Source organism: Trachypithecus francoisi, unplaced genomic scaffold (assembly GCF_009764315.1).
Source record: "Trachypithecus francoisi isolate TF-2019V2 unplaced genomic scaffold, Tfra_2.0 Lachesis_group13, whole genome shotgun sequence".
In the NCBI taxonomy this organism is placed as follows: Eukaryota; Metazoa; Chordata; class Mammalia; order Primates; family Cercopithecidae; genus Trachypithecus; species Trachypithecus francoisi.
The window spans coordinates 76,227,762-76,240,399 of NW_022681458.1; positions in this window are offsets into that span (position 1 = coordinate 76,227,762).

The following is a 12,638-nucleotide window of genomic DNA, read 5'->3' on the forward strand; positions in this document are numbered from 1 at the left end:
CTGAAAGAGCAAAATGGAAAGTTAACTATGAATCATTTGTTTTGGTGTCTCTCAGTGATGACTGGCATGAAGCAGGTTACTTAGCACATACTTTCTAGATAAACAGATAGTTTTAAAGTATCTAAAAATTCTTGCATTTTACAAATTAAAGGAATGAAAATGAGTGATAGAAAAATAAATTCCCTTGGAGGTAATTTTCATTCTATAATTAACCATATTAACAGCAGCACATTGATTATTTATGATGAAAATATACCACTTAGAATTGTATGCTGTATTTAGTTGATTAAACATGTACATGCTTTCCCAAATAATTTAAAGAGACAATTATGGTCCCTCAGGGCCTGATTTTATATTACTGATGTCAATAGGCATTTTCCCTAGACATAGCTTGAGATAAGGGCCCCATTAAACCAGGTTTTACTCAGTTTGACATTTAGACTATTCCTCATAAGTTAAAAATGATGGATACATACTTAATTGTACTTATAATCTTTGAGTTTATGTATCTTTCAGATAACAATGTCAGTATTCAAATTGTCTATAATTGATTTGCATTTAATATTGTTTCTATTGGCTATTGCTAAAAGGGATTCTTCTTTGTGATAATCAACTTAAAATATATTATTTTTTTCATTTTAAAATGGGGAATTTGAATTAAATGGAGTTTAAATTAGTTTTGATCCTACCATATATATCTTTGTATTCCTCTAAGTGGGAATTAGCATTATTAATTAATCTGTGCTACAGTGAGATTACATTTTTTAGTGAGATCATATTGTTTGAATACTTACAATATTAAGCCAAAATTTACTAAGTACCTGCTAAATTCTAGGACAGTGGTTTTCAACGTGGGGTCTCCTAACCAGCAACATCAGTACTACCTGGGAACTTGCTAGGAATGCAGATTTTGGGGCCTCGCAACAGACTTACTGAGTCAGAAGCTCTAGGGATGCATCCTGGCAATCTGTGTTTGTATAAGCCTTTCCTCCAGGTGATTATGAGGCATGCTAAAGTCTGAGAACCACTGTGCTGGAAAGTAATTTGGTTAAATATTATAAAAATGGTTTTTACTGTATATCATTAAATACATAGTCATTGAATTTTCTATGTTCATCTTTGCCTAGATAGCCTACTGTAAGCAGTACTATGTTTTAAATATTTATGCAATCATTTAGTATATCTTAAGTCTAAATATGTCCATAAGAAAGTCTATTTTCCAACAGTTCCATTTTAGAACTTCAGCTCTTAGAAGTTAAATAGTCTAATAGGAAAAATACTAGAGGACTTATATGTTTGCTCACTGTGTGATTTGGCACACATTGCTGACCCTCTTTTATGTTCAGCTTCTCATTTATTGAGATGAGAGGTTGGCTTACATCAGGGTTTCTCAACTCAGTACTATTGACATTTGGGTCAGATATTCTTCACTGTGGGGTCTGTCCTGGGCATTGTGGAATTTTGAGCAGGATCCTTGCCTCTACACACAAAGTGCCCATAGAAACCCTCAGTTGTGATGATCAAAGAGATTTCCAGACATTGATACCTTTCTCTCAAAGGCAAAACTGACCTCCTCCTCATTTGAGAGCCACTGACCTAGATTAGCTCACCTATGAAAAGTTCCATCATAATAAATAATACAACAAACATACCATTTATCCTTTTGGAAGTAGGTAGGTTAAAACTTATAAATAAATGAAGATATGTTTTACTTGTATAACTCAGGTATAAGGTGGGACCTGTTTGCCCCCTTGAAGGTCTAGGTGATGATCTATTGGTAGATATCTGAGCAAGATATCTACCAATGCCACAGTCAGTGGAAGTCCAAAACCTTCTGCAACTTATCAGGGGCTTAAAGTCTTACATCATCCTCTGTGTCCTGGCATCCTGGTTTCATATATACTCTCAAGTGACCCAGTGTCTGTCTGTCACTAGTTTTTAACAGAGACTTACCTACACCAATCACCTTTTCAATGTAATAAACACTAGTAAAGATGTGGTCTTCTACTGCCTTTCTCCCTTCCCCATCCCATCTCTGCTCCTCATCCCCACTCTGAGAGATCTGAACACTCCAAATTTTTCTCTTCTTAGTGTGGAAAGCAGTCCATCTCTCCATAGCTCTTATATCCAGATGTAGATGTTCAAACTCATCAAAGAGTTTAGAAGACAAAGGGCCTTCAATTTAGAACCATTCACCATACATAGAAGGCAGTTGGGGTCATATCGTGTAATCAAAAAGTTATAAAACCATAGGCTGTTGGAAGGAATATTGAATTTAAGTTCATTTTCATGTCTTTAGCCTTAAAATTACAAATGTTACAAGCTAGAGTCTCAGAATTTTAAATTATACCTTTCCATGAATTTTTACCTAAACCAGTTGGCAATTTAGTATGACATTTTCTGGACCTGATATGTGCAACAGCAGACAAGCCTCACACACATGCATGCACGCCTACACACACACACACACACAACTTTTTCCCAACAGTTAAAGATTCTTTTCAATATACTATTCTACAATTCAAATCAGGTGTTATTCTGAGATATATGTGGATTAAGGAACCTAATATAAGATATAGGTCGCTATATTTCTGCTAAAATAATACCTCATACTTGAATGACTATATCTGTATTTTCAAGTAATTTAAAAAACATGATCCTGGCCGGGCATGATGGTTCATGCCTGTAATCCCAGCACTTTGGGAGGCTGAGGCGGGCAGATCACGAGGTCAGGAGATCCAGACCATCCTGGCTAACACGGTAAAATCCTGTCTCTATTAAAAATACAAAAAAATTAGCCTGGCATGGTGGCGGGCACCTGTGGTCCCAGCTACTTGGGAGGCTGAGGCAGGAGAATGGCGTGAACCCCAGAGGCAGAGCTTGCAGTGAACCGAGATCGCGCCACTGCACTCCAGCCTGGGCGACAGAGTGAGACTCCATCTCAAAAAAAAAAAAAAATTACTTAGGCCGGTGTGGTGGCTCACGACTGTAATCCCAGCACTTTGGGAGGCGGAGGCCAGCGGATCATGAGGTCAGGAGTTTGAGAATAGCCTGACCAACATGGTGAAACCCCATCTCTACTAAAAAATACAAAAATTAGCTAGGCATGGTGGTGTGCGCTTGTAGTCCCAGCTATTCAGGAGGCTGAGACAAGAGAATCGTGTGAACCTGGGAGGCGGAGGCTGCAGTGAGCTGAGATCGCGCCACTGCACTCAAGCCTGGGCGACAGAGCGAGACTCTGTCTCAAAAAAACAAAAACCATGATCCTTTCTGAGACTCGTAGCAACTCTAAAAGATAGGCCCCATTATCTCTGTCATTTTGCAGTAAGAAAATAAAGGCTCAAGGTCTCCAAATGCCAAATTCACTTCTTGTTCCACTATCTTACAAAGCAAAACTCAATAGTTCATGTAGTTTGAACACATTGGTAAGTATAATTTCTAAGTGATTTTTTATAAAGACCTGTCTCAAGAGTCTTCATGCTCTAAGACCTTCAGAGATATTAGCAATGCTTTGCTTTATTCCTAGGATTAATGCATTTACCTGGCTTACACATTTATTTGTATGATATGCTTAATTAATTTTCCTGTATATGTATTACAGAATGATTTTAACACACTATTATACTAGTCATAGTCACATGCATTCTATCACTTAGTGCCCTCAAAAAACTCCATGGGAATAGGATTATTCCCCTCTTAAGAGGGAATAATTAAAACACAAGATTGAATTAAATTTACCTATACTTGAGCTTTACCAGAGGTACTACATTGATAACCCAGCCAACTTCTCTGTTTTCATCAACAAAAATGCAGAACATAGCAACACACCATCTCTTTTCACTGGTACCCTCTAGTGCTTGACATATAGAGAGTGTCAGTAACTTTTATTGAAGAAATACTGAAATGTTCGTATTACTGTGTAGTTCCTTTACATTTTGGACTTTACCTAACATTATCCACCCTAGTTAATTAAGTAGCAACTTGCAAATGAGGCCTAGAAGAACCAAAGAACAAATTTTAAAAAGAACTCTCTGCAACTGGCAACTGCTAATGCTACTTTCTTTGTTTCGCTTTATTTCACTTGAGAAAATCTCTTTGGGTTTGATACAGAGATGTTTTCAGACTTTGAACCTGAAAAATTGTTCCCAACGTCAAATACCAATTCCTCCTTTAAAATACAATGTCATGAACTTGGATCACAAAGTCACTTCCCTCTTTAATCTTAAAGCGAATACCCAAGGTGAACGTGAATGATCTTTTATTCCAATTTAGAATATTATTTCAGAAAATAATTATTCAAGGTTTTTTGAGAAACCTCCATATAAAGCCAAACAAATTTTTACAAAAGTAAAATAAATTCTTTGTCAACTGAGAGCCTGAATTAGATGATTCCTCAGACGTTTTTCTAATTAGAATATTCTATGTAAAGGAGTTTAGCTTGGCAATATTGTCATCCAAACATCAACCAAATCCAAGATGATTAGATTTAATAGAGTCATTTTGGAGATGCATTGATTATTGAAGATAAGTAAAGGTCTCAACGTTTTTGTTTTCCTCATTTACCCCGAAATACGTCATCAGTCACACATGTCTCAGGATCTGGAATTTGTTTGATAAAAATGCTGAGTTCTGAAAAAATTAATCTTTCTTGTTTTGTTTCAAATGAAATTATAGCTCTCTAATAAAGTGGCATTCTCTTTTTATTTCTGTTTTATATTCAACGAGTGTATTAGTCTGTTTTCATGCTGGTAATAAAGACATACTCAAGATTGGGTAACTTATAAAGGAAAGAGGTTTTATGGACTAACAGTTCCACATGATTGGGGAGGCCTCATAATCATGGCAGAAGGCAAAGGAAAAGCAAAGACACACCTTACATGGCTGCAGGCAAGAGAGCTTGTGCAGGAGAACTCCCATTTATAAAACCAACAGATCTCGTGAGACTTATTTACTACCACTAGAACAGTATGGGGAAAACTGCCCCCGTGATTCAAGTATCTCCACCTGGTCTCACCCTTGACACATGGTGATTATTATAATTCAAGGTGAGATTTGGGTGGGGACACAGCCAAACCATATCAGCAATTGAGACAGTGAAACTGGATTCTAATAGTTGTCAATGTTCTGTTGGAATTGTGTTATTCAGAGCTGTAAGGCAAGTACAACAGGTACCAACCTTCCATATGAAATTTCCTAAAGAATATTACTGTTATCTCATACTGGGAGAAGGGAAAGTAGCAGTGATAGAGTGTTTTGATTTCAAATGTACAGCTTCTAGTAAAAGCATTACAATTAACTTTATATTAGTAAGCACAACCAGGAACATAAAAATAAAAAAGTTTTGGGTTTGGCCTCCAGATTTACCAAATGTTGCTTCCTAACAAGTAGCCAACCTTCCCACACCCACACTTACTTTGTCTAAATTGAGTTTTAGGAGAAAATAAGCCAATTATAAAGACACAACTATTATCAGTCAATGCCCTGACAAGAAATAGATGGCTCCTCCAAACTTATGGGAATAAAAAACAAACTATATGGTTTTATCTTCTCAATACCATATTCTCATGGATTCCTTGAGAATGTGGTTCCAGTTTTCCCTCTTTAGCAGGTATGCCAGGCCCTTCTGATCTGGCTGTCTGCCTACCTCTCCAGACTCTAGCCACTTCCACAGACCCAACTTTACATATGTCCTACATGATATCTCCTCTTCTTAGAATGCACTTCCTCTTTCTCCTCCACCCTCTTTATGTGTCTACTCATAAATGCCTCAGAGAAATTCCTGGATAAATTTAAGACAGCCTAGATTCTACCTCCCAGTCAACAAAGAAAAAAGTTTGATAATTTCTAGTGATGGAAACAGGTGCCTTATGCTGTTTTGGAATATAAAATGGTGCCACACCTTTGGAGGGAAATCTATTGATATCTACTAGGTTAAAAGGCACATACCTTTCCACCTGACAGAACCATTTCCTGAGACTAGATCTTAAAGGAAAACTTGCAAAAGTGCGAAATGCAATTGTAAAGAAATGTATACATCAGCATTGTTTGAAATAGCAAAAAAAAAAAAAAAAAAAAAAAAAGAGAAAATAACGTAAGTGTTTATCATCTGAGAACTGATTAAATAAACTTTGGTGTATCCATCTATATACAGAACAAAATATTTTAAGCAATAATAAGTGAACTAATTAGAGATAAATTATGTAATTAAACTAGGTTTACAGTCATATATATTGTGTGAAGTTTTTCTTTCTTTTTTAAAAAATAATTTGTAGAGATGGGTTCTCAGTATGTTGCCCAGGCTGATCTTGAACTACTGGCCCCAAGCAATCCTCCCACCACAGCCTCCCAAACTGTTGGGATTACAAGCGTGAACCACCATGCCTGGTGTCTGGTACAAAGTTATTTCAAAAAAAGAAAAATGTAAAACATGTATATTTTGGATGCTTGCATATACACAAGAATTTTAGAGAAGATTTTAAAAAATACTAATAACAGCAATTGCCACTGCAGACTGTGCCTGAGGGAAGAGAAACTGGAAAGTTAATTTTTATTTAAAGAGCCATTCAAGTCAATTGACATTAGAAATGTGACTTAGAAGAGTAGATTGGGCGTTTGCTTGGTGTATCTAAATAGTATGTACAAGCAGGGCTGCAAAGGGGAATGGGAACACCCAGGGACTGGTGAGCAGGGCAGAGTGGCTGATTTACATGTTCAAGATACAGAAGGAAGTGAGTAGGCTTCAAGAGCTGAGGCCAGATGTGACAGTCAGGGCTTCTCAAATACCAATACGCATGGAATCACCTGGGGAAATCTTGTTAAAATGCACATTCTTATTTAGAAGGCCTGGGTGGAGCCAAAGAGACCACATTTTCAACAAGCTCCCAAGAGGTGGGGATGCTGCCAGTCAGTGGCCACACTTGGAGAAGCAAGGCTTTAAAATTCAGAAAGTATCACGGTTTTGTGTGGTCCGTGTCTTCACAAACATCAAGCAGAGCCAAAAAGCCCTTGTTTTTAGAAAATGAACTGAGGGAAAAAAAAAAAAAAACCTAATTAAATATAATATTTGCAACATAAAGCTTCCACCAAAGGAATCTTACTGTCAGGTGTTCACGATCAGCAGTTCTGCTTTGTTAGCTTTTTCATTTCTAACAAATTTAGACTTCTGGAGTCTGAAGCTTTGCCAGACTGAGGCATGCTTCTCCCCTCACTACTCCTGTGTTTAGCGTATTTGTTAACTTGGTGAGAGTACTTCCAAACGTAGTTATATTCTTTCACTTGCTATGGAAGATTGAAGAATCTGAGGCAAGTAAGAAGGAAGATCTCCATTTGCCTCCCTCCCACCCTGCCACATGCTGCCCCCTGACATGTTTGACAAGAATGCAGGCTATAGTTTTATCATACACCTAAAACTATCTTGGGTCAGTTATATGTAGAAATGTCTTTCCCCCATTATGTCCTTACATGAGCTTAATGCGATGTAATCCTGACCAGTAAAGAAAGACTATTGTCTTCTGTTTGTTTGCCTGTGAACTTGAATTGCAGAGACTTTCCACCGTAATTTTAATAATGTGATATTGTGGAGAGTTTTAGTATGGCCTTATGGTAAAATTAGGTACTTTGGAGATAGACTGCTGGTTTCAGAATCACACTTAGTCAGTCACCTTGTTACTGTGTGATCTTGGCCAAGATGCTGAACTACTCTGAGCCTCAGTTGCCTCATTTATAAGTTCATGAAGATAACACAGTAATATTAACTATCTTATGTTGTGAGGTTTGAAGGTCCCAAAATATATTAAGTCCTCAATAAAATTAACAATTATTATTTTTCTAAAATTATTCTTAGAATTGATCTAAAAATAGTACTGCTTGAATATCAATATATTTATTCCTGAGTATCTACCTGCTGATTTGGCTGTGCCCCACTCAAATCTCTTCTTGAATTGTAGCTCCCACAATTCCCATGTGTTGTGGGAGGGACCTGGTGAGAGATAACGGAATCATGGGAGCAGTTTTCCCCATACTGTTCTTGTGGTGGTGTATAAGTCTCACAAGACGGTTTTATAAGGGGTTTCCCCTTTCACTTGGTTCTCATTCTCTCTTGCCTGCTGCCATGTAAGATGTGCCTTTCACCTTCTGCCATGATTACCCAGTCTCAGGTATGTCTTTATTAGCAGCATGAAAATGAACTAATACACTGGGCAATTTACAAAAGAAAAGCAAGTTTCTTGGACTCATAGTTCCGCATGGCTAGGGAGGTCTCACAATCATGCTGGAGGCAAGGAGGAGCAAGTCACATCTCATATGGATGGCAGCAGGCAAAAAGAGAGATTTTGCAGGCAAACTCCCATTGTTAAAGCCATCAGATCTTGTGAGACTAATTCACTATCATGAGGACAGCACAGGAAAAACGCACCCCCATTATTCAAATACCTCCCACTGGGTTCCTCCCATGACACATGGGAATGGTGGGACTTACAATTCAAGATGAGATATGGGTGGGGACACAGCCAAACCATATCATTCCATCCCTGGCCCCTCCCAAATCTCATGTCCTTACATTTCAAAACCAATCTTACCTTCCCAACAGTCCTCCAAAGTCTTAACTCATTTCAGCATTAACTGAAAAGTCCACAGTCCAAAGTCTCAAGGCAAGTCCCTTCTGCCTATGAGGCTATAAAATCAATGGCAAGTTAGTTACTTCCTAGATACAATGGGAGTACAGGCATTGGGCAAATACAGCCATTCAAAATGGGAGAAATTGGTCAAAACAGAGGAGCTACAGGCCCTATGCAAATCTGAAATCCATCAGGGCAGTCAAATCTTTAAGCTCCAAAATGATCTTTGACTCCATGTCTCATATCCAGGTCACGTTGATGCAAGAAATGGGTTCCCATGGTCTTGGGAAGCTCCACACCTGTTGCTTTGCAGGGTACAGACTCCCCCTTGGCTGCTTTCAAGGGCTGGCATTGAGTGTGGCTTTTCCAGGAACACAGTGCAAATTGTCAGTGGATCTACCATTCTGGGGTCTGGAGGATGGTGGCCCTCTTCTCACAGCTCCACCAAGTGGTGCACTAGTAGGTACTCTGTGTGGGGGCTCTGACCCCACATTTCCCTTCCATACTGCCCTAGCAGAGGTTCTCCATGAGGGCCCCGTGTCTGCAGCAAACTTTTGCCTGGGCATCTAGGCATTTCCATACATCTTCTGAAATCTAGTCAGAGGTTCTCAAACCCCAATTTTTGATTCTGTGCACTTGCCGTCTCAACACCACGTGGAAGCTGCCAAGGCTTGAGGCTTGCACCCTCTGAAGCCATGACCCAAGCTCTATGTCGGCCCCTTTCAGCCACAGCTGGAGTGGCTGAGGCATAGGGCACAAAGTCCCTAGGCTGCACACAGCATGGGAACCCTGGCCCTGGCCCATGAAACCACATTTTCATCCTAGGCCTCCAGGCTTGTGATGGGAGGGGTTTCTATGAAGACCTCTGAATTCCCTGGAGACATTTTCCTCATTCTCTTGGGGATTAATATTCAGATCTTCATTCCTTATGCAAATGTCTGCAGCTAGCTTGAATTTCTCCTCAGAAAATGGGGTTTTATTTTCTATTGCATTGTCAGGCTGCAAAGTTTCCAAACTTTTATGCTCTGTTTCCCTTTTAAAATTGAATACTTTTAATAGCACCCAAGTCACCCCTTGAATGCTTGCTTTGCTGCTTAGAAATTTCTTTCACCAGATACCCTAAATCATCTCTCTCAAGTTCAAAGTTCCACAAATGTCTAGGGCAGGGACAAAATGCCACCAGTCTCTTTGCTAAAATATAACAAGGGTCACCTTTGCTCCAGTTCCCAACAAGTTACTTATTTCGATCTGAGATCATCTCAGCCTGGAATTCATTGTCCATATCACTATCAGCATTTTGGTCAAAGCCATTCAACAAGTGTCTAGGGAGTTCCAAACTTTCCCACATTTTCCTTCTTCTGAGCCCTGCAAACTGTTCCAACCTCTGCCTGTTACCCAGTTCCAAAGTGGCTTCCACATTTTCAGGAATCTTTTTAGCAGTGCCCCACTCCCACTACAATGCCTGTCTTGGGCTGCATTCAGAGCCAATGGATAAAGGCCCCCAAGTTACTCGATCCATGGAAAGTGGACTTTGAAAGTCTTTCCCTCTACTTGTCCATTATTCCACTTCTAACCCACATTTTATTACTCCCAACACTCTCTTCCCTGGTCTGCATTCCTTGGAGTCCAATGCTCCCACTAGTAGCCCTTCTTCTAGGGCTCCAGCATTTGTTGGGCTCTGGGAATGTTTTAGCAGTGCCCCACTCCCAGTACCAATTCAAGCTGCTGATAATGACATACGCGAGATGTGACAATTTACAAAAGAAAGAGGTTTATTGAATTTACAGTTCCAAATGGCTGGGGAGGCCTCACAATCACAGTAGAAGGCAACGAGGAGCAAGTCACATCTCACGTGGATGGCAGCAGGCAAAAAGACAGCTATGTCAGCAAAATTCCATTTTTAAAGCCATCATATCTGGTGAGACTTACTCACTATCATGAGAACAGCACAGGAAAGACTCGCCACCATGATTTAATTACCTCCCACCAGGTTCCTCCTAGGACGCATGGGAATTGCTGAAGTTACAATGCAAGATGAGATTTCAGTGGGGACACAGCCAAACCCTATCATACACTACCGTATACTAGGCACTGTACTAAGGGTTAGGGTACTAAATAGGATCTTTTATCATAAACAGTTTTGTTCATCTCTGTAAAATATTTTAAACACATGTGTTTTGCTTTTTAAGCAAAGAAAAAGATATGCTTTTAGAGATAAGATGAGACACATTGTTATTTTCCCCAGTTCCCACCAACCCTTCACATCTGCTAACTTGGAAAAAACATTCTCAGATGGCTTTGAATGCAGCCCAAGACAGGCATTAGCAGAAATTTGAAGAGTCTCCTCCACCACACCTCACTTCCTAGCTTAAAAAAACAGCTGCATTCCTCTTTAGTTAAGCTTCTTGGTCGAGTCTTCTAAAGTTCTAACTCTCATTGGAATCTGGTGCCACTCTTTCACTCTTGCCTGGAATGGCATTGGCTCTCTCTATTGCTAGTTCCCGGGCACTCATCAACCATCTTAACCCATTTGGTCAATAGTTTCTCCATAATTGTTTTTATTTTAACCATTTTGAATGTACCATCTACTTTCTGCTAGGAACCTGACTGCATCTGAGGTATAATTTTAAAGCAATAGATGGTTCATAGAAGGGTAACTCTGTTTGTGATGCCAAAGAGAGGAGACTTAGGGCAGATGGAGATACATATAAAGCTACTGCTGTCCTAGAGAGCAGAGAGACAAAAAAAGGGAGGATAGAACACTCATTAACAGTTGTGTGTGTGTAGCACAACATAACATATATATATATATATGCATATGTATGATATGTAATCTTAGAAACAACTACCATGTGAAGTAGAGCAAATGATCACTGAGTTTCATCCTTGCTAAGTGCATGGGAAAATCCACATTCTATATTTGCTTAGTTGCAGAAAGAATGAGGGAAGCAGAAACATCAAGGGCCACATCCCCTATGTGTCAGTTAAAGGGGTGCAGACTCAGAAGGTGTCCTTACCTACTTTATTTAGCCTGCTCTTCCCCACAAAGATGAGGAATACAGGTGACTTTGATGTCATGATAGCAACTAGAATGTAAAAGAGACTTTCAAAAAGACCTAGTGGAATATAGAAACAAGGACTTTTAGTCTCTTAGCTTCCTTATGTATCAAGTGTCATAGAAAATGTTGAGACCAAGTGGTTCTGTTATTTCAACAACCCATAACGAGCAGAGGAATCTGTTTGCCTTTCACACCACTGCAGATGAACAGGTATGAGAGACCGCACTGAGGCATGAAAGTGCAGCTGCCTAGCACCTCTATCCCATACTTGCATCCAAATCTCAGGTGTGGGTAAGCATCTCAGTTCTCTGCTATTTGATACGAATAGGGGCAATCCCAGAAGCAGCACCTGAGCTCATGGGCCCCAAAATTTCCAAGGAATCTCCGGGAGAACTAGGCTAAATGTGATTATTTTCTGACCCTCAACGTACCTTTTCCCTACTCACTTGCCAATCTCTTCTAATGGGCCTCAATCCCTGGAGTGGGCCCTAATGATCTCTGTCCATTATTTGGCCTAGAGTAGAATTCTTGCTTTTCTCAAGGAAAGAGACAAAAACAAAAGATGTAACCAAATGTAATTTATGTGAGTTTGTAAATTGATATCCGAAGATTGGAACTGCATACAGATGTGTCAAAAGTGTTAATTTCCCCAAGAAATATGGTAGCACCTAATTCCAGCGACACTTGCATACTTTACGGATGGCTTTGCTGTGTTCCTGGTAAAGCCAATGGCTTTCTGCCTTTGAACATGAAAGGAAAAAGATGTTGACAGGAATCCTTTAGGGAAACAGGAACTACATATTTGCTTATGCTAAGTTATGGCAAAGTTCAGTTTTATTCTGTAAATAAAGCGTTGTCTTCATAAATATCAGCTATATCCTTTAGAGTAAAGAAAGTCCTCTTTATAAAAAAAATCTAATTGAAACTCTTCAATAGGTAGGCAAGTGAGGTGGTTGATATAAAG